At 46.2% G+C, this 20,392-nt stretch overlaps 1 protein-coding gene across 3 annotated transcripts in view; it reads left to right on the forward strand.

Annotated features, from left to right (window-relative positions):
• Positions 1 to 933: 933 nt before the first annotated feature.
• SPTBN1 (spectrin beta, non-erythrocytic 1) overlaps positions 934 to 20,392 on the forward strand; it is a 135,958-nt gene continuing 116,499 nt past the window's right edge. The window contains exon 1 of one of the 3 annotated variants that reach the window (XM_080408355.1): positions 934 to 1,054. The gene's annotated coding sequence lies outside the window, so the exon portion shown is untranslated. Of the gene's footprint in view, positions 1,055 to 1,614; positions 1,759 to 1,971; positions 2,130 to 20,392 lie in introns of those variants that run through there. The other 2 variants (XM_080408354.1, XM_080408353.1) reach the window with 2 other exon arrangements.

Raw genomic sequence — 20,392 nt, forward strand, 5'->3', positions numbered from 1 at the left:
AAAGAAAGCTTGATGTTACTTGTCTCATATCCTGGACAAGTCAAAGGCAGGTGCTGGTGCTGAATATAAGCAGGTACAGGGAGAGCTGAAATTGCTGATTATTGGTGTATGCCTGATCTGAGAGGCGAAGCCCACTGGAAAGATACGGAGAAGAGGGCGGCTTGTTTCAAGAGACAGATGGGGAGAAGAAACGTGCAGCATTGGGAGTGAGTTCAGACAGGCAAAGTTGCATCTGTAAAGGATACAGAAAGGGATGCGGCCAGAACTGAAAAGTGAGGTGACAGAATCTGCATGAGAGCCCTGGCCACGGCTGGATAGGGCAGGGCAGGGCAGCGTTCCAGGCCTGGCCTGGGTGCAGAGAAATGAGCCAGGTCCAGCGAAGGCTGGTGTCCAGACTGGGGACCTGGATGATGAGTAGGGCAGTGATATCGGCTGCGGTGATCAGGGCAGGAGGTAGCAGATAAGTCACTGACTGGTTTGGTGGTGGTTTAGGAGCTCTCTTTGGTACGTGCTGAAGCCTGCCGTCCTGCAGGTGCCAAATGGGCAGAATGCGATTTTAATTTGGGTAAGATAAGAAGCCTGGAAATAGAAAGGTATATTGCAGACAGGCTGTTACTGTATGCGTACATTCCATGTCTGTTCTTCATGGCATGAGTTCGCCTAACAAGAAGTACAGAGGGAATGACAGATTAAGTGTCCCATTCAGACTCCCACTGGAAACTGGGAGTATGAGGAGGATACACTGAAGGGAGTGGTAAGGAGGCGATGCTGGGAGAGCGGTTTTGGAAACCGAAGGAAAATAAAATATCAGAGGTGATAATTTTGACAGGATGGAAATGAAGCGATACTGCAGAGATTATGCCAGGAAGTGGCTATTAGGAACTTTGGCAAAGCAGCTGAGTGGGAAGGGGCAGGAGCCAGATAAGAAGGCGTTTAAGACAGGCGCAGAGGAGAACTGCAGGCAGCGGTTAAATCCTGTGTTAGGAGTGAGTGCGGGGATGACGAGCAGAGGAGAAGAGGATTATAACTGAGGAGGCCAAAGCAACCAACTGTGGTTTGTTGTTTGTTTTTAAAAAGTGGATAATGCTTGTCCATAGCTATATTGCAAGTGAGACATTAGGGACAGCAGATGGGAGGGAATGAGGATGCGGACACAGAAGCAAGCAGAGGGGCCGGGATTAGCGGAGGAAACCTGGAGCAGAAATGTCTGCCCCTGGGTTTGGATGGCGAGGACAGGCGGGCGGGAAGGAGGAGGCCATGCTGGCGGCCTAATGGCAATTTTCTCTGGAAAAACGGGCAGACCTCCGTGTAGAGAAGGGGGAAGGGGGAAGTGCAGCAGAAGGGCGGCTGGGGTTGGGTGCAGGGGGATTGGGCTCTGCTGGCAGAGAGGGGCTGCTTGCAGGGAAGGGTGGCCGGGCCGAAGCGGGAGAGGATGAGCAGGGGAGGAAGGCAGAGCCCGGCTGGGATCTCCGCGAGGAATGGCAGGGCGGCGGGAGGGTAGCGCTGGAGGAAATGGATGCTGGGGGTGAGCCAACATTGTCTGTGCGATAGCAGAGGGTGTCAGAGGAGGAGGAGCGTGAGCTCTGGAGAGACCCAATGCCCAGATAAATGTAAGGAACGGGAGGGAGCGCCGGGAGCCGGCGGCGGCCGCGGGTGCCATCCACGGGCGGCTGGGAGCGGGGCGCGGCGGGGCGGCCGCCGCACGGAGGGGGAAGACCCGGGGGTGACGGCAGGGCGAGGCCCCCCCAGCAGCGCCAGGTGAGGCGGGACCCCCGGCCCCCTGCGCGCCCCGGGGCTGGGCCCGCCCGCACGGCGGGGAGCGCGGAGGGGGGAGCGGGGCCGGCCCGGGGGCACCTGCCGCCGCCGGGCCCCGTTCCCGCGCCGCAGGGCGGCGGCTGCCGGCGGCTCCGCAGGGCAGGGGCGCGGGGGCGGGGGGCCGGGCCTGGCCCCCGCCCCGCCGCGCTGTCCCCGCCCCTCGCCCCTCGCAGCCGCCGCGGCCGGCCGGGCGGAGCGCAGCGCAGCGCAGCGCCGCGGGGGCTGCGGGCGCCGCCGCTCACTCCGCGCCGAGCAGAGCCCAGCCGAGCCCAGCCGAGCCGAGCAGGCAGAGCCGCCGCCCGCGCCGCAGAGAGGTAGGGGCGGCCGGGCCGGGGGCGGCCCCGCTGCCCGGGGTGCGGGGTGTGCGTGTGCGCGGCGGCCCGGCGCGGCGCGGGGGTGGCGGGCGGATCCCGCAGCCCCGCCGCAGCCTCTCTGCTCCCGCTCGGCCGGGGCGGGCGGCGGCCCCGGGGCAGCGCGGCCTTCCCTAGCGCCCCGGCGCGGCGCTGCCCCCGGCCGGCTTGTCAGGGCGCGGAGCCGCCCCGCCCCGCCCTGCGGCGGCCCCGGCCCGGCCCGGCCTCTCCCCGGGGGCCGCGGCCGCCGCCCCTGCCCGCCCTCTGCGCCGGGGCCGCCTCTGCCGCGCAGCCGCACGCCCCGCCGCCCGCCGGCGCTCCCCTTCCAGTATTTTTTTTAATACATATATTGATATTTTTTCTCCTCGGGGCGCGGGGGTGCGGGCGCGGCTGCGGGGCGCCGGCGGACGGGCGGCCGGTGCGCGGGGGCGGCCCGGCACCGGGGACCGGCGGGCAGGTCCTCGCCGCTGCGGGGCTTTGTGCTGGGCGACCTCGGCGTAATGCCGGCACGGAGCGGCGTCGCCTTTCGCAGCAATTAGATGCGTTGCTTTGATTGCTTTCATCCGCCGCTTTTATAGGTTCTTGTATTCCTTGAGCCGATGCCGGTGGAAAGGCACGATGCGTGGCCCCCGTTTCATTATCTCTTTAAGATAGCTCTTGCAGTTAGAGGGATGCAGGCCTGAGTTAACAAAAAAAAATATGGCAGACTCCTGCTAGATACTGTAGGACTGCAGCAGCTCTGAAAAATCCTCGTTCATGGCACTGACGTTTTAGGTAGATGGTCCACTGTTAAGGCTGATCCTTTTGCTCTTGGAGCAGTAATATAAATTCGGTCGTTCACTCCAGCTTTGTAATTTTGCTGTCTTAATTGTGAGTAAAATCGTGTTCTTGTTTAAAGAAGGTGAGTAGTGATCTGTATTTCTAGCTTGTACTGGCTCGACATTGTCCATAGGTATACATGCTAAATGTACAGAACCAGACACAGGATTACTGTAAAAGGAAATAAACATGAACCATCAAGATCTGGAGCATTCAGTACAGCCTTTGACCTTTATTGACAGGATAGAAATATTATGAAACCTGCTATTGAACTGTCTAGCCAGTTCAGAAAAAAACCCCACTGTTACTCAGCCCTATGAATTTCTTGTGCTGAAAGACATCTTGGGGAACAATGCTCCCCAGTCTAAGGGGTAGAGAGGCAGGTCATGTAGCATAATTTATTCAAAGAGATACCAGCTATGTGAAAGCGTCAAGGGAGACCGTGACTCCTCAGGCCATTGCAGGAAATCTCTGCTGGATGAAGGACTTGCGTATACTCAGAAGCCTCTGGAGGGAGAGAGAGGAGTTGAGAATGGAATGGGATAAAGAGCCAGGAAGGATGGGTGATGGCAGCTAGATGCGATTTCTGAAGAATTGTTATTCTCTATTGACATTCTTTTTTCTCGCTGTTTCTCAGTAAAACAGAAATGGCTGTTGTGATGCCTACATGACTTAGCAGTGGTTGTAGGGCTACGGGGACGCACTAGCAGGCTCGCTAATGTGTCACAACCAGCGCTAGACAGGCAATAAATAAAATAGGTAGGGAATATTTTGTTACTTCATGCAGTAGCATGAACTTAGTATTAAAAAAGAGGTCAGGTTATAGAACAGCAGCCTGTTTCATGTTTTTCTGTAATGCAGGTTAAGTACAGTAAATGATATTCGCTAAAGCAGGATGCAGATTTTTCGGTGAAACAGGAGCTTGCAGCAGTTATGTGGCAAAAAGCGTTACGGATGCTGTTTCATCTCTGGTGGCTTGAATCCTGCAGCTTTTGGAATTAACTGTGTGTTACTGAATTCTGCCTGTACACAGAACCAGAACAGAGAAGGGGGCAAAACGCTCATGCTGCATGTATGGAGACCAGAACGCTGCTGCAGGTCTCTCTGACAGCTCCTTTTAAGTAGGCGTACCAAGCCATTTTATGAAAGATGTTTTGTTTTTCCTTCGACATTTGTAAAATTTAATCAGTTAAACCCCATTTATTGGGTGGGCCTGTAATGCTCATTCATATTACGTCACTTGACTGAGGATTTGGTTTTAATGCAGGTCAGTTACAGGATTTAATATTCGTAGTTGGATTACTTGTAAAATAAGCGTTGTATTTCATTAGCGAGGAGTACATGGACATATTTTGTGGAACACAGATGAGAAGGTGTATTTATGCAGACGTTTAAGGTTCAGACTGCAAAAGTTGTTTAGACAGTTCGTCTCTGTAGGCACCTAAATTCCTTAGTCATCTGATCTGGGCACAAGTTAAAAACCAGTACAATAGTTTATCATTGCCCATTACCCATGAGTCAGCTCCTAAATCTGGTTCAGGCTGGTATCTCTGACCACAGGCCTCCTCCTCACCATTTCATGGTTCTAGGAAAACCTTTGCAAACTGTGGTGCTCAGGCTGCGGGAGCTGGGCCTGATCCAGGAGCCACCAGCAACCTCCTGGTTCTTTTTGACACTCAGCTGAACGAGGGGGTGTGAAGTAGAGCAGTGCAGGTTATTTTCTGTGGTGCATGATGCACACCGTGCACACCTTCTGATGAGGTCAGGCCAGTGGTCTGCTCCATGATATAAACTGTGTAGAGCCATACAGGGCTTTTCTGACGTAGGAGCTTGCTCCCGTTCCTGACTGATGTAGCTGGTGAGTTTGCCAGTACGTTGGACCCTTACCTCTGCTTAAGCTCGTGGCAACTTTCCCAAGTTAAACCAGTGGGAATCTGGCCTAGAGATGTTAAATGTGAACATCTAGTTGCCTTCTCTTGATTTCTAGTGTATTTACACTGTAGAAGTTACCTTGTTATCACCGAGTAACGCTCTCCTGCTGAAGTGAGTGTTGGAGCTGAAATGTGTGCACCGTCAAATGGCACCGAGGTGTAATCAGTGTTCTGCGGAGACTGCATTGAAGACTGCTTTCCCCAGTGGTCGTGTGGTGTGTTTTTGTTTTTTTTTCCCCTTTCTACATATGGTTTTCATTTGTCAGACTTTTATTATTACTCTTAAAATGATCTGTTGTGAATTTGTTTTTCTAATGAACATGAATACAATGTTGCAGCAGTTACAGCTGGACCTTTGGAGGTTTTGCTTTCCTTTAATGAAAAAAGGGTTACAGAGATAGTACATGTAAGGAATTTTTTTATGCCTAGTAGATCTCAACTCATTTAACATCTTCAACAGAGCAATATAGATCGATTCTATATATTTAAGCAGGCAGCTTTTTTCTATTTTGTCCAGCTTTTTTTTTTTTCTTTCATATAATTGTTAATCTCGGATACATTTTTTTTTTCTTTCTGTCCATTCCTCATTAAAAAGCCCGGTTTAGCATGAAAAAAATATTTCGCATGTACTGTTTGCTGATGATTGTGTTCATAACAAATTTTACAGTTGTTTGAGAAGGATGGCTAGGGAGGGTGGAGTGTGTCTGAAAGGGTTATTTCTACTTGCGGTAAAATGTATGTGGTTGGGAGAAGATATACACCAATTCTATAATCTTTGTGTTCAGGGACTGTACACATCTTCCTATGGCCAAGGTCACATTAAGGTTGAGGAGTATCTTGAGCTGTTGTGTTTCAGCACCATTAACATTTTAATCAGCCCCTTCTCTGTAAGTTTTTTGGGTTTTTTTTTTTTTTTTTTTCTTGTTGAAGGGTGAAAATTTCAGGATGTCCTTACTTTTTCATGTCTTTTCACTTTACTCTTGTTGGTCTCTTAATATATTGCACAGACTTTTTTTTTCTTTCTTCCAAGCTGCATGTTGTTTTAGCACACCAGAAATGTCTTTGGCATGTCACCACTGCCACCAGAAATACATATTATGCTGTTGTGCAGTCATTTTTATTTCGCAATCTTTTGAATGTGCTAAGCATTAGAACTTTAAAAATAAATGATATGTTGGTCTGATTTATTCAGCAACCCCTCACATCCAGAGGGCAGCAAGAACTGAACAAAAGAGCCACTTGGTGTGAAAATTGTGTGCCAACAGATGCTAACACACACCTGTTAGACACTACGAATAGCCTAGCTGGTCACATCAGTCATGCCGTTGGAACAGGAGAGGTATGCCACTAATACTCTGTTCATAGGTCTAAAAATATGCTGCTATGAAACTGTTCACAGGTAAATGTTCCAAATTAAGTAACTTTTCTGTTTACTGGGGTTCCAGACATAGGCTGTTCTCTTTTAAGAAGAAATGGCCAGATCCTGAAGTTACACCTGCTGAGCAATTTGCCCATGATCTGTGGAATGCATTCAGGAATGATGTTTTTGGATTTTTGTTCAAGTACCCACAGCTGTACACAAGAGGAAACCATTTTTCTTTCTCTGTTAAAGTCATACTGGTTGGAGTTAATTTAGTTGTAAGAACATGAAACAAGAATGCTTCTGCAAGTAATTGGAGTAACTGTGGACTTGCCATTGAAAAATACTCGCAAAGAGAAAGTAGCCAAGGTTGTTGGGTTTTTTTGTTTGGTTTATTTTTAAGAAAGGAATAGGGATTGACTGACAGCTCAGGTTTTTTTGAAGTGACCACTGGGCTTGGTTTTGTTAATCACGACTCAACACGATTGTGAGAGTGGAATGATGCCTGAGATGGGCTTGGGTCAGGGACGGGCAGTCACTAGTCCTCTGTGTAAATGGGTCTATAGGAGGGTGTGTGCGGTATGTCCGGTCTGTGAAGACACCGAAGTTGTATACCTAGTTAAAAAGGTTTCATTCAGCTGGTGGAAGACGTAATCAGAGATGAAGATACGCAGACCTAATGGGCTTTGTTGCCCACATGATTGAATGGCACATTGGTTAATATATTTGAAGTAGCCAACTTAACGAATACAGCGTTTACGCTTCATCTGTGCAGTACCACTATAGAAAGTGGTTGAGTGAGTGGTGGTTGTGATCCTTTCTGGCCTTAGTCCATAGGGGCTACAGACCTTTCGTTCTGACTTCTTTTTTTACGTTTGCCTTGAGATTTCTTAAAACACAGCATCACATTAAGATAATGACTGAGCTAAAATCTCATGGTTCAGGGCTTCAGTTGGGTGCCTGTAGTGGTCAGGAAGGCTCACCCTCCACCCCAAATTTTGTGGAGCTTTACTTTCTGTTTTTCCACTTTCTTGGGGGCGTTGGTGGCTGGGACGAGGCAGTGAGCTGGGTGGGAGGTGCTCTGGGGTGACGTGGAGGCTCCTCTCGGAAGCTTGGCCCTGACGTTTCACGGTTACGCTGACTGTCGAATTTGACAGCGGGCGGAAATTTCTCCCAAGCCAGACCAACAGGCACCTTTGGGAGGTCTTCAGTCTTCACTGTGGGATTCGGTCTCCAGTAGTGTTACAGTCCCAAGTACGTGGTTGAGGTCTTCTACAAGGCGTTGTGGGGACTCCTTACCACCAAGCAGAGATCGGGATCTGCATTTTTTGGTTTTGTAAGTCACTGCTGTTTGATCCTGAATTAATCCTGTTGTTCTCTCGATTGATTTATTAGAGAATGGCATGGAGTATCTGCTTTGGATTCTTACTTTTACATGATGAAAGGGAGCCTTGTGTTTCTAAGGGCAAGAAAGCTGTCAGTATATAATGTTTCTTATGGCATGGTGAGTGCTGGCTGACCGGGCAGCTCTAGAGCCTGGGTTACAGTGGGGTTGGTTTGTGGTTACTGCAGTCAGTAACGCAGAATAGAAAATTTAGTTTTGTGCAGTATGACCAAATGCTTATTTTTTGCACTCATTGAATCGGTTTTGCTTAGTGCCTAGACACCACAAATACTCCAGCTAATTATAGAAAGTAGCTCCTCTGGTTTTTTTGGTGTAGAAGGGAAAAGGTGCTGCCTGCTGCTGTATCTAAATTAACCTAATGTAGATAAATTTATTTTAACACCCACAGGTTTTAGTTTGGGCGTCTGCATTTGAAAGTGTTGGCTTTTGTCTATAGCTAAACTAATTACGAGATTTTTCTTCCCAACGGCTTTTGCTGACTTTTCTCTTAGTAAACAAATATTTAATTAAAGTGTTTAAGGGTGATCTGTAGCCAGTCTCTGCAGATGGAGAGCTCTGCACTGGTGGGTATGTGCTCCAGTATGCTACTGGCATATACATTTATAGCAGCACTGGAATGCAGCATGAAACTAACCATTCTGCTCTGTGCTTGGAGGAAGCAGTTTTTGCCTCTCGCTAGCAAATTACTGGCCTTGGTGCTTCTAGAAGGGTAATTTGGGCCTAAATCTGCCTTGTGGAAGTCAGTGGGTGTTTTGATAGAGGAGGATCGTTCAGTAGAGCACCCTTTATTAGACCCTGTATCATGTGGGAGTCCAGCGAGGAAGTCGGGAAAGCTAGTCATCTTGTTTCCCGCTCGGCCACCGAAACTGTACGGAGCAGGAACGCAAGGGAGCTGAGCAGCACACACTGGTTCTGGGCGCCTGAACTTTCAAAAAATACAGGGTCTGCATCTCTTGAAATTGGAACGGTCCTTTGGTCAGCCTGGCTCAGAGGTGATGAGCTGGGGGAAAAAAATAGGCTTTAAGGCACTGTGCTGCAGTTCACCTTAACAGGTGTTCCCTGTCATGTAGGGTCCATTACCGGTAAAGATAGCCTAGTTAGTTTCGCATTTGCTTTATTTTTGTAACTTAAATTACCGTGGTCTTTTTTCTGGGCGTAATACTATTATGGATAATTCTCTACAGTTTCAAGATAGTCAAGGGTGAACGGATTAATGGTTAACTTCTTATTTTTACCCTCTTTTTTAGTTTCATGTTCTTACTGTAATTTTAAATACTTTTAGGAGGATTCTAAGCCTGAGAAAATCTGGTTGTCTTTGGTGGAGCTATGCCGCTTTGCACCAGTTGAAAATCTGTCTTGCAGTCTTTTAAGTTTTGTTAAAACTAACACTGGAGCATGTTGTATTTTATCCTTTCTGACTTTTTGGCATCAGAGAACCTTTTCCTGATCGTTGTTCTCATTTGAAGGCTGATTGTACTAAGTGACCTCTTGCTGCTTAAAGGGTGGGTCAGTTCATGGTGGGAAAGTCTTAGTCAATGTGTCTGGGAGATAAGTGGGACTGCATCCCAACAAGTGTTGTGCATTAAATACTGGAATGTGCTGGGGATCTGCCAGGAGATTGGAAGCAGGACTATGCGACAAGCGTGAATGCAGTCACACTCTCCCTAAAATAGTACTCTGGATAACAGGAGATCTGGAAAGTTATCACTTACCTCATTTTAGCACAAAGTCTTGCCTAAAAATGGATTATTGACTGAGGGTTCAGAAGGATTTTTCTTTTTTTTTTTTTTTTTTTTTTGTAATATATTGCGTTTGCATCTGAAGAATGTTTAGGTCCCTCAAGTCTTTAGCTGAAGGCAGGATAGGACTGCAGGTGAGAATGGAAAAGTTAAAGCCATACAAGTGAAGCCCAAACCCCACAATCTCAGCTTAAGGAAAGCTGTTTATATAACATTCATTGTTATCTGAATGAGAAATGGGATGGATTTTTATCTGAGTGTAGGTTAGTAGTAGTGTCTTCAAATGCCTCTTGAACTGTCTGGAAGCATCAAGGTAGAGATAAATGAGTTCAGCAGCCTCAGACATGACTGGACTGGTTGTCGGTGATGGGATTTTGGCACAAGACACTGGCTGCAAGCAATCAGTATTCGGATATTAAAATGAACAGCGGCTTACCACTGCAGACCGTATATGGTTTTATTTAAGGGTAAAAATACACAAATTTGATTGTTGTCCCTGCGTCAAATTTGTCAACGGAAGAATCTGATTGTGCAGCTTTAGTCGTTGGCATAAGCCATTTAAACTTAAAACCTGTGATGCCTAAATTAGTTTCTTACGGAAAGAGGATGAGTTAGCTTCTAAATGGGATAGTGTGAGGAAAGTGCGGGGGCTGGGGTGGCTGATTGTTTGGAGCAAGGTTGTAATACAGTGAGTCAGCAGGTGGTTTTGTTTAGCCCTGGTGGGAATCTGCTGTAGGAAAGTACAGATTGAAATAACCGTTCCCTGGATGCCTGTTTGCATTGCTGCGGGGACCTGGTCAAGGAACTCAGTAAAAGGAAAAATAAAAGTGGAAATGTTATGGAATAATGAGGTTCAGAACAAAAATTGTGGGCTACTGTAAGTCATGACCTTTTAGTGCATGCGGATTTCAGGACCAGTGATGAGCTGCACTTTTTGAAAGGCAAAGGGATTACTTCATTTGTGGAAAAATACCCGTCAGCTTCTGGTCTGCACTACAAGCCCAGGATCAGTTGAGCTCTTGGGGACCACAAGATGGAACTTGCATTGCGCCTGTGCCAGAACTGAGATCTCTGGGCCCAGTATTTAGGTCCATATGGCCTGTGCTTGGGGAAGAGCAGTTTTATGTCCCCTGTGCCACAGTCCCTGAGCTTCTGCGTGGGGAGGAGGCACAGCCTGCCGTACAGTAGCAGCAGCAGCTGCAAGGCTGATTTATGTTATGCTGGTTTACAACACATCAAGAAAGGAAGGCTGTTGCACCGGCTCAGGATAAAGTGGGGCACAGTGGTTATGCTCCAAGGTTTGTTTTGGGAGAGGATGTGGCATACCAGATACACCCGCCCCGCACCACGAGGGGATTCCCTGACCCCAGCTGGCCCGGTAAGCCAGCTTTGCAGCTTTCCATCGCTGGAGTGTGTAAAGTAGCTTTATTGCTGGTCAGGATCTGGCTCCAAGCAGTGATGCTTGCATAAAACTCAGGTAAAAGGTAAATAGAGGTAAAGTAAAAAAAAAAAATACAATGCAATCAAGTCTCACTGAGCTTTGGCTTTTTTGGTTTTGTAGGCTTTCAGATTGTTTCTGTGTATTAGGAGGCATAACAAATTCCAGAAATTGCAGAGTTTATGTAAGAGATTTGAATAACGGCTAGCAATAAGTTAAACTGCCTTGAGGAGCTGCAAGATGGGAGAAGTAGGTTTTTTGTAGAGATCTGTTCCCATTGTATGCTAGACAAACAAGAATGAGATGACTTTGAGTTAAACACACACCACAAAGAACGGAAGATATTCTTTAATTCCAGACAAGTATCGAAGTAACCATAGTGTAGTAATGATCTATACTCTCTGCCAGATTAGTAAGGAAACTCCTAACTGTATTCTTCACTTTGTTTAGTAAGAAAAGAGGGACCTCCTATGCTTATTCTTATTACAGTATTATGCTTTTTCTTTCTCTGAGATGCTTAGGAATGGAGGATCTGAATCCCCAATCGTACCAGGTTCTACGTCCCAGCATGTGAAGCTGTGCTGGTTTACATCATCACAGTCTGTCGCTTGAGGTTTTAAATTGTCTTCATATAAGCATACACAGAAGAACATACCTGAGATAATTTTACATCGCTGAGTTACATTTCTGAACCATTGGGAAACATAAGGATTGTAAAAAACGTGGAAAGATACCAAAATGTTGGTAACTAACTCTAGGAGCGAAGGAGGATGCTGCCCTCTTGGTGGGCAGGTGTGAGTGACAGGGAGCACATAGCTCTTGTCTGTGTTTTTAGTCTAAGTAATCCTAATCGGGCAGTAAATCCTGAGTGAGATTATGCTGCTGGAGCGTGTGTACAAAGATCAGCGTTTAGATACGCGGTAGGGGTATAGCAGGATCTGGAGATGCTTGTTTAGATATTTATTGCTGATAGGCTGAGGTAAACCAGAAGCTTGACTGCTTTAACTGGGATCTTCTTCTAAACAAGTGGAAAAGAAACCTGGTGAAGCCCTGGTGATCTGTTTGCTGAAGCAGAGCTGACAGGTGAGGACCACATGGACATACCAGTGATAGGTGGAGCACTGAGTCTGCGGAGGGCATGCCAACCATTTTAGAGATGTTTCGACAGCTGTCGCTGACTAGCAGAAAATAATGTGAATCACTTGGGCTTGCAGTGGCTCAGTTTGCTGTGAGAGTTCAGAGAGTCGCAAAGTTCCTCAGACTCCTGGCGTGGGCCGATGAACCTATATGCCACCTTAGGGGCAATTTGCAGAGCAGTGTGTCCATGTTATCCCAGGGTGCCTTTAACGGTAGTACAGCTGTTTTCATTTTTTACTTCTGGTTGTCATAAGCTGTGGCAGGATGCCAAGGAGCCATGGAAGAGCTTTGGGCCTGAAATTAATTTTCAGCAAACTCGATTAGATTGGTGCCTGTAGCAATCTTAACATTAGAAGTTTTATGTGTTTTTTGATATAAATGCATCTCCTTTCTGATATTTAGTAGCTTGGCCGTAATATCACTCGATGCTCTGAAGGGAGATAGGAGGGCATGTAAATATATAAAATAAGGACAAAAATAACTTTGTATGTATTTTTAATGTTCTGTTTTGTGGATTGATCAAAACGTTGCAGTTTTAAAAGACAAATGCTTGACAGTAACGAATGTTGAGAAATGGTCACTATGCGGGCAGCATGACTGCTTTATCAGACGGGAATTTCCAAACTGCATTCCAAGCATGTTATTAAAGGATTAAAGAGATGGGAGATTCACCTTGAGCTAACTGTCCTGAAACTATACTTATGCTTATAATACATATAAATAATTATTATGCAAATATTACTATAATAACAAACCGTATTTTGAATTTGCTTTGTGCCTCACAGTGGTTCACACACTGGTCAGAAGTATTTGCAGTATAAACCTGATAGGTCTTGAGGGAGCATGTGTGTTGGTATTAGATTGTAGCTTTCATGTTTCCCTCTGACCCTTACGACCATGGGTCTGGTTTGGCAAAGGAGCTCAGGACCTGCTGGGTGGGGTGGGCAACGCCATCCTGCTGTGAACTTACTCTTTGTTGTGTAAGATCTGGGTCTTGGACCTCTTGACCATGCAAGAGACAGACTTGCACGCTTAACTTCACAGCATGCTTTGTCTGTGCTTTGTGTTAGTGTGCTGAGATCCCAACCTTTCTGACTCTGGCTGGGTTGCTTTCTCAAGCAATGAGGTGTTTGTGCCAAGGCGCTAACAGTGGCACTGCAGCAGGCTGAGGCTGGGATGTTAGCAAGTCTCTAGTCACAGTTTTTGGAACGTGGAGTATGGTTCCAGTGAATGTCCCTGAAGATTTTCGTTGAATTGCTCTTGCAAGTAACAAACTCATCTTTTTGTTCCAGTGTCCTAAAAACTGATAATCTTGTTTTCCCAAAACAGAAAGTACTCAAGTTACCTGTATATTGAAAAATATTTAACTTTGGTGAAATGTACCACTTAATTTCTCTTTCTCTGAGTTGGCCTCAGTGTATAGTAGCAGAAGGAACGTTTTATACATAGTCTCCTTCCTTGATTATGTTGTTAAAATTAAGGAAAACTTCCCATTCTTGTTCTCATCGGGAGCAATAAATTCTTGTTCCTTTAAAAAAATCTGTCCATTCTGGTTTTGACTTGCATTAACTACTGCCTGGAATATGCAGGCATTTATCTTCAGAGTACTGGAACTCTTTTCCTCAGTCAACCTGAAGGGCACAGTTTGCCTTTGGGAAGTGCCAAGCAGAAGATTGGTGGGTGCTGAAACTGCAGTGACCGTGGTTTTAGCAGTTCCAGATCTGCTGGCTTTCGGACATAAGTGCCAGGAAAAAACCTGCAGTATTCACTTCAGTGATCCAGACAGTTTTCAAGTCAAGACTTCAGAGTGTATCAGAAATCAGAGGCTAGATGGTTACTGTTTTTTTGGTTCTAAATGCAAACATTTCTTGTGCTGGTACGTGATCCTTGAATACTGGACCTTAGGAATTTGTTCCCCAGGATCACTTAGAAGATGCTTTGCTGTTGCTCTGAGAATGAGCTGTCTTGGAGACATGATGTGACTTGCCAGAGAGAGCACCCTGTTTGCTGGCAGGGTGGTTTCTGAATCAGGGGGTTATGGTGGGTTTGGGAGGCGTTGATGCTTTTGAACAGGGTCACAGATGTTTTTTTTCAGATATTTGGAGCCACACAAATGTGGGGGTCACAGCAGAAGAAAAGTGTATGAACCTCTGCTTGCCAGGAATCTGTTCAAGATAACTACTGTTAATTTTTACATCTGAAAAATGCTCTGCTGTTAGTGCTGCTTTCAAAAGATGTGATCTTAGAGGTTAAAGCCTAACAGCCAAACTTGTTGCAGCCTATTTTGTTCTTAATGATAATACTGTGAAGTAATTCTGTTAACAGCTGGTTCCTGCTTCTGCGGCACTGATACTCTATCAGTGGAGCGACCCAGTAAGTCTTGCCTGGGACTTGAGTTTCTCATACAAGCAAGGAGTGATGAGCCCATTTCCAGAAAAAGTGCCGTGCTGGGGGAATGATGCAGCCTCTGTATTTGGATGACTGGCACTTGGCATGTTTTGATGTTGATTATTGCTCGTGGAGCCAGGACTCTGACAATGAAGAATTATCCTAGGTCTGTTGGTGCTGAGTTATTTCACTCTGGCCTGAACAAGGGCTCCTGCCGCTGGCAGCCTGGTAGCCATGCAAACCGGCCAGGAAGTACAGTGGGATTGATCTGCGTGGTCCGTAGCATCGTTACCGTTAGCATCGTGTCTGACAGTATGTTCTTTAAAAGTTGCATTTTCCTGGGGGGGGGAGAAACCAAAGAAGCAAAACTTTCTGGGCTTCTTCCAGAGTTACCGGGTTTAGAATGAAGGCTAAAGGCTATCTGTAGCATCAACGAAAAGGGGGAGAAGGCTTTGTAATTTGAATATCATAGCAAAAAGAAACCAAACGAAAACCAGAAGAAATGCAGCTGAGAGAATTTTTATACAAGCCTACAGTTGATTTTAGCTGTGGAGTTTGAGTTGTTTTTTTTTTTTTTTTTTTTTTTTTTAAAAATCTTAATTTCAAGGACTGTTGAGGGATGAGGAAGAAAGGAGCTATTGTCTCAGTTAGTCACACTGCAGTATGTGCCTACCTCCGAGCCCTGTTTTTAGCTGTAGCCTGAGGTAACACCTGGCTGGTTTTAGCAGCTGGATGTGTTAAGAATCTGTCATAATTACTAATTTTATGCTTTTGCTGCATTGCATGGTGGTTTCTGTTGGAGACTACGATAAATCTCCCCAACTCCGTTTCCGTGCAGAATCTAAAATGGCATGGAAAGTGCAAGCCTTGTGCACAAAATTGACTGTATCACAGTCTCTTCTTTGATTGCCTCTCACTGTATTACAGTGCCATGATTGTAAGCCATCCATAAAGTCAGTGCATTGCTTAAAATAGGCCATTCCTTTTGCAATTGCTATTACAATTCCAATATTGAAATATTAAGCCTTCTCCATGACATTTCGAATAGCTGTGAATAGAGGAATTCTTTCATTGGTTTCACCAGAGAAGTTAGATATTCAGTGTGTCAAAAGTTCTCTCCCAAGGCTGGAGCTGTGTAGGACTTGAGCCGAGGCTTCTTCACCCCTGTTTCTTCAGCTCTAATCTGTTGTTACTGTTGAACAAAGAGTACAAGTGAGTGGGAGAAATAAAGAAGCAGGAAATGGATCGAAAGAAAGTGAAGAGTATCTGCAATCACTTGGAGGAAATGAGGGACCAGAAGGAATGCAAACGTGAAAACACAATTTTAAAATAGAAAACTGCATTCACAGAATTTCATCAGGACAAGTCTGATTCTGGCTTTGATGCAAATGGATGTGAAACAGCAGCTTGGGCAGAGGCAGCACCCTCCTTCAGTGGGTGTATGAAAGACCTGCCTCCTCTCTGGAGGCTGTGGGTTCAACCCTGTCTGTTTGTGGCAGGAGGACTGAAAACTGTAGCAAGCCACTAATTGCCTTTTGGGAGGCCACTTACAAGGGTAGATGCAATCTGTATGATTGAGCTTGGTGGGAGGATCAAGGGCTTGGCAAGTTCAAATGTGTTCACTTAGTGCTGATTCTCAGCCTACATGCTATAAGAATGCACAAATGAAAGGCAGGTGTTTCCCCCCCCCCCCCAATGTTGTTGTACATTAACTAATGTAAAGTTTAATAATAAAATACCATTTCAGCACAATCATTTCCTTAAACTTGCCATCAACAAAAGATGTATTGGAAAAGAGAATTTCCTCTAGGGTGAAATAAAGGACAAACAAACAGCAATGACCATTGTATATTTAATGGGGGGGGGAAAATGTACTTGTCATGTGGCTTGAATGTCATCTTAATGATGTTCCGAGGCAAGGAAAGGAGCCAAACAATGCACACCTTTTATCATGGAAATGAAGTCCAGAAGAGCTTTCAACAAACACTGTTTAGCCAAAATAAGGGGTTGAATTGTCATCTGCTGTAAAAGAAAATATAATTTGTCCACATAATGCTGTTGGTCCAGGTGAGTGATGGGAGTACTGTTCTTCTAATTGCTTTTGAAGTTCAAAGTGAAGAGAGATCCTTTTTTCTGTTCTGTACTCTCTCCTGGCTTCTATGGGTAGGGAGGAGACCAGCAGTAATATTTCATTTATCAATTTGACTTCGGTTGAGCCAGTTGCATTTGGCTGAAGATCGCTCTGGTGGTGAGCCCTTACAAGCTGCAGTCCTCTTGGGGAGGAAGACCAGAGCAGGAGATCTCCCCACAGTCCCCAGCTGGAGCACTTGCCGTGCATTTCCCAGCTGTGTTTCACAAAGGCTTTGCCAGTGTGCCAGGCGTTACTGACCTTCTCTGGAACAGGGAAACTAAGGCAGAGAGGGGCCAGCTCACCGCGGCAAGGCTGGGCGTCAGGCCCCAGAGTGTCCAGGGCTCGCCCCAGCCCTCCGCCTGGCCCCACGCCCCGGCGAGTGCAGCACACCCCTGCCCTGCCGCTTCGTGCTGCTGGGGCACGGAGGTGGGTGTTCGCTGGCTGGCGTTTGCTCATACTTGGCCTGGGTGGATCCCAGCAAGGCAAAACTGGAATGATTTTGCTCTCTGATGCTATTACATGTGGCGTAACGGGCTTGTCCTGGATTTACCCCAGGAGAAATGCCATTTTGGACTGGGTGACGTGTGCTGTCAGATTGTCTGCCGGTGGTAAGTGAAGAGGCACGGTAAATCTCTGTGTCGTCAGTCTGTCTGGCTGCATCGCGGGGGAATCGCAGTGCTTCAGCAGTGCTAGCACTTTCCCTCTGTGCCCCAGCAGCTGGCTTTGGAGTTCCCACCTTTAGAGGTGCTCCAAGAAAGGGGAGGTGTCCCTCTGTGTTCTCCCACCTATCCTGGCACCAAGCCATACTTCTCTGGTCACAGCTTTACACTCACCAAACTTGATCTCTAACCAAAATAAAGCCCAAAGCATGTGAGCCCACAGGGGCGTGATCAAGCCGAGTTGCAGTCACAGGTGAAACACCAGGAAAAAAACCATGGCTGGCTCGTACACCTAGCCCACACAGTTTGGTCCTGCTTACAGTGGCCTCTGGTTGCTCTTCAGGGTCTCTAAATTAGCCAGTGATTCTTCTCTTGACCAGATCACCCGTTGATGTAAGTGGAGCCAGTATTACTTAAGCGTGTCTGTTTGCCTCAGATCCCTGAGACCTAACACTGTGCCCACATTCATGCTCAGGGTGGCTTTTTTGCCTTGACTATAGACAGAAATGAATCTGTTACTAGTTACTCTGCCTTTAGTAAGCAAGGTAGAATTTAGCATGACTTTGGAAGGTAACGCTAATGTGTGTGCAGTGTATGTCAGGGGTTTGTGTGCGGTGTGTCGTGCAAAGAACTGACTTGCAGGCTGTTGGTATCCCCTTGTGATGTCTTTACTTGAGTCCTATTAATCACTTTAAATACAAAGATGTTGACGTACTTTTAATGCCATGTTAGCGCTTACTTGGGCAAGCAGTTAAGTGCATTGTTTTAATTCAGCAACATGCTGAAGAGATTAAATTCTGGACACTGGCAGTGTTATCTGAGCAAAACACGCTCACAGGCTGTAACCGCAGGGCTGGCCTCCCAAATACCTTTATTCTTATTCTTCTCTGTGTTAGGTTTTATTTATCATGGAAGACGACGACAGCTGAACAGCGTCAGCTCTGGACGGTGTACCTTTGCAGGTTGTGCATTTCCATGAGTATGTGATAGCGCGTCCCCGTTGTCAGTGATGGATCCTGATGGCTCCTGTCATGTACCAGCTTCACCATTCTCTGACATCCCCAGCATCTTTTGTCTATTTCAGTTTCATTCAGTTAGACGTTCATTTCTAAATGCTGTTTGCAGAAGTGTGTGGTGGCACATGTCTCTACAAGCAAGTAGTGGGTCTCATGAGCTTGCCGGTATCTGCCCAAGTTTCTGCAGCGGTCTTGAATTTTTTTAAATGACTTTTGGTGTGTACAAAAGTAGAAGTAGCTGAAATAGCTTGAAGGACCTTGGCTTCAGCGCTCGTTTTTCATTGACATGCACTTAATTTTTTAGCAACGTAAATCAGATCTTGGGAGGCTTATTTTAGGATCGGTTCCCATTCCTTCTTTCCTGAGACTCAGTGATTCAATGATAGTGAGAAAAGCAGTTTCAGTAAATGGCTGGGCGAGCATGTGTGCTCTGCTACCAAAGGACTCCACATAAATCTTAGACTTGCTCTGCAAAGACGTACAAACTGATCCATTAGCCATCTTGGAAAAACTGCTGTGTTTGAAACAAGGCTCTCCCTGGGCTCCTGCACAGCGTGCGTTTCAGCTGAGCCGTGGCTTCTAAGCTATTTTTCTGTCTCCCCATTTTTTCTTACTGCAATCTACATGATTGCCATGAAACGCTCTTGTGACGGTCATTTTGCTAGCGCATTTTGCCATTCTGAAATAGCCTCGCTTGTTCTATAAAATTACAAGTATTGGTAAAATACCTGCTTACTTGGTGTGGCCTAAAAACTAAGGCAAGCTGATTCTTGCCAGACTAACAGAGATGTACTTCAAAGGTGGAAACAATGGCCTTTACAATAAATAACTTGATTTTTATGACTGCAACACATTTGACTTTTTCAAATAGCTGAACATCAAGACCAGCTTTGCAAAGGTGAGCAAAATTGAAAATTCTGTGAATAAGAATGCTGATGGTTTTTTCTGGAGAGGAAAAAAATGTATATATAATGTTGTTTAGACTTGTGGCTGGCTGTCCTCTGTAGGGTTAAATTGCAGGTTCCTTGTTCCTCAACTTGCTCATAAACCACCTTTGATTAAATTAATAGCAGATTCAAATAGGAGGAAGGAGAGGGAGCTGTGCTAGCCTTCATGAAAGAAAATCTGCCCAAGGAGCAGGCAGTCCCAAGCGGTAATTCCTACAGAGCTTCTAAAATATCCCTAGATTTTGCTGATCCAGAACCTCTTTTCTCCTAATCTTTATATGGGTATCTGAAGGCAAATTTGTCTGTGTCTTCATTTGTCAATCAGAGTAAAAATGTTTGGGTTATGGTAGACATTTGAGCTCCCAGTACGCAGACGGGACAGCCTTCTTACTCTGTGCTGGGGTGCCGAACGGTGCGGAGCAGCAAGTGATGCAGCAGCCAGCCCTTGAGCTCTGCCCGGAGAAGCGCTGGGCCAGGTGCCATGTGATCTGAGGGAAAAGCCCTAAATGGGGGGAAGGAAAACAAAACAAAACAAAAAAGACAGAAAAAAGCCCTAGCAGCATTCATGGAGCTAGAGAATTCCTGCACAGCCCTGTGACCACCTGATTCTCTTGGGGCCCCTCTTCTCCTGGGGATGTTTTGTCCCGGGGATGTTTTGTGGCCTGGCTTCGAGTGTGTCCACTTTTCCATCTGATTCGCAGAAAATGAAAAATACTGATCGATGTCATTTTTTATTGGTGAAAATCTTTGTGGGAATTACCTGGCCTTGTAGAGAAGGTAACAACCCCGTTCTGCCTGCTCCAACTCTGCGAGCCTTCAGAAAGCCTCGGCAGGGTGAGAGCTCCTGAAAGCCCCGTGCTGGAGACTCGGCTGCGAAAGGGGAGCGATGGCAGTTTTGCCTTAGGCTTGGAGCATCGGAGACCCAATTCATTTCGATGGGAGTTGTTGGTGTCTAACACCTGTAAAAATCAGGCTTCTAGCATTACGCTGCAGGTGAGAAAGTTACTCTGGTTTTGAATCTTGGTGCTGTTTTATCTCAAATGAGGTGTATAGAGCATTTGCAGAGATTGTTACTTTGGGGGGTAAAAGCATTACTTTTGATACGTTCTGCTAGCTTTTTTGCGAAAGGGGTGATTATGGGGCTAATTTTGGAATCATCAGTTGAAATGGTTAATTTGTTGTTTCTGTTCCTGGGCTCCCTGTGCAGTAACCGCTGTCTCTCCCCAGATGCTGTTCTGTGTACCCTTGCCAATTCAG

Source organism: Falco punctatus, assembly GCF_963210335.1.
Source record: "Falco punctatus genome assembly, chromosome: 12".
NCBI lineage: Eukaryota > Metazoa > Chordata > Aves > Falconiformes > Falconidae > Falco > Falco punctatus.